This window comes from Mastomys coucha, unplaced genomic scaffold (assembly GCF_008632895.1).
Source record: "Mastomys coucha isolate ucsf_1 unplaced genomic scaffold, UCSF_Mcou_1 pScaffold12, whole genome shotgun sequence".
Taxonomy (NCBI): domain Eukaryota; kingdom Metazoa; phylum Chordata; class Mammalia; order Rodentia; family Muridae; genus Mastomys; species Mastomys coucha.
In genome coordinates this window covers 42,653,017-42,655,115 of record NW_022196894.1, presented here as the reverse complement: position 1 = coordinate 42,655,115, position 2,099 = coordinate 42,653,017, and the positions used below count along the sequence as shown (strand labels likewise).

The following is a 2,099-nucleotide window of genomic DNA, read 5'->3' as shown; positions in this document are numbered from 1 at the left end:
TTGAGCAAATAGGCACAGGGGAAATTTTCCTGAAGAGAACACCAATAGCTTCTGCTCTAAGATCAAGAGCTGACAAATGGGACCTCATAAAGTTGCAAAGCTTCTGTAAAGCAAAAGACACTGTTAATGGGACAAAACGGCAACCAACAAATTTGGAAAAGATCTTTACCAACCCTATATCTGATAGAGGGCTAATATCCAATGTATACAAAGAACTCAAGAAGTTAAACTCCAGAGAACCAAATAACCCTATTAAAAAATAGGGAACAGAGCTAAACAAAGAATTCTCAACTGATGAATATCGAATGGCTGAGAAGCACCTAAAGAAATGTTCAACATCCTTAGTCATCAGGGAAATGCAAATCAAAACAACCCTGAGATTTCCACCTCACACCAGTCAGAATGGCTAGGATAAAAAACTCAGGTGACAGCAGATGCTGAAGAGGTTGTGGAGAAGAGGAACATTACTTCATTGCTGGTGGGATTGCAAATTGGTACAACCGCTCTGGAAATCAGTTTGGCGGCTCCTCTGGAAATTGGACATAGTACTACCAGAGGACCCAGCTATACCACTCCTGGACATATATCCAGAAGATGCTCCAACACATAATAAGGACATATGTTCCACCATGTTCATAGCAGCCTTAGTTATAATAGCCAGAAACTGGAAACAACTCAGATGTCCCTCAAATGAGGAAAGGATACAGAAAATGTGGTACATCTACACAATGGAGTACTATTCAGCTATTAAAAACAATAAATTTATGAAATTCTTAGGGAAATAAATGGATCTGGAGAATACCATACTGAGTGAGGTAACCCAATCACAAAAGAACACACATGGTGAGCACTCTCTGATAAGTGGATATTAGCCCAGAAGATCTGAATACACAAAGTACAATCCACAAACCACAAGAAACTCAAGAAGGAAGACCAAAATGTGGATACTTCATTCCTCCTTAAAAGAGGGAACAAAATACGCATAGAAGGAGTTTCAGAGACTACTATGGAGTAGAGACTGAAGAAAGGACAATCCAGAGACTGCTCCACCTGGGAATCCTTCCCAAACTCAATCATCAAACCCAGACACTATTGTGAATGCCAGGAAGTGCTAGCTGACAGGAGCCTGATATAGCTGTCTCCTGAGAGGCTCTGCCAGTGACCAACTAATTGAGAAGTAGAGACTCACAGCCATCCATTGGACTGAGTACATGATCCACAATGAAGGAGCTAGAGAAAGGACTGAAGGAGCTGAAGGGTTTGCAGCCCCTTGGGACAAATGACAATATGAACTAACTAGTAACCTCAGAGCTTCCAGGGATTAAACCACCTACCAAAGATTACACATGGTGGGACTCATGGCTCCAGCTGCATATGTAGCAGAGGATGGCCAAGTCGATCATCAATGGGAGGAGAGGCCCTTGGCTTTGTGAAAGTTCTATGCTCCAATGTAGGGGAATCCCAGGGCCAGGAAGCAGGAGAGGTTGTGGTGTCCAGCAGGGGGAGGGAACAGGGGATTGTTTTTGGTTTTTTGTTTTGTTTTCTTTTTATTTTATTTTTCTTTTTTCAGAGGGGAAACTGGAAAAGGAGATATTGTATGAAATAAAAATTTAAAAATATCTAATAAAAAATGTGTCTCAGAACCTTCAGAGACTAACTAAACATCTTTCTTTTTCTTCAAAAAAGGAAAAGAAAGCAAGAGATCTCTTTGGGAGAAGAAAAAATGATTCAGGCAGTTCTGTTGCTTGCTGTCTTTGCAGAGTGCTAAGAATTCTATTTCCTCGGAAAGATAGAAGTGACTGGCAGAGTATCCAGTAACTCAGAACATTTCATATATGTGTGTATATAAATTCATATTACTCAGATTTGTACAGCACCTGTAGCTCAGCAGGTAAAAGCACATGCTGCCAAAACTGAGGACTAAATTTCTATCCCATGCGGTATAAGGACATGCTGTTCTCTGGCCCCTGCTTGCTTACTATGGCACATGCACAGACCTACACACAGACAAGCACATGCACATGCACGCACACATACGTGCACACACACACACACACACACATATATAGGCATATATATGCATATATATATATATATAT

At 40.8% G+C, this 2,099-nt stretch overlaps 1 protein-coding gene across 1 annotated transcript in view; it reads right to left on the bottom strand.

Annotated features, from left to right (window-relative positions):
• LOC116083246 (cell surface glycoprotein CD200 receptor 2-like) overlaps positions 1-2,099 on the bottom strand; it is a 17,177-nt gene that overhangs the window by 11,394 nt on the left and 3,684 nt on the right. The window lies entirely within an intron of this gene.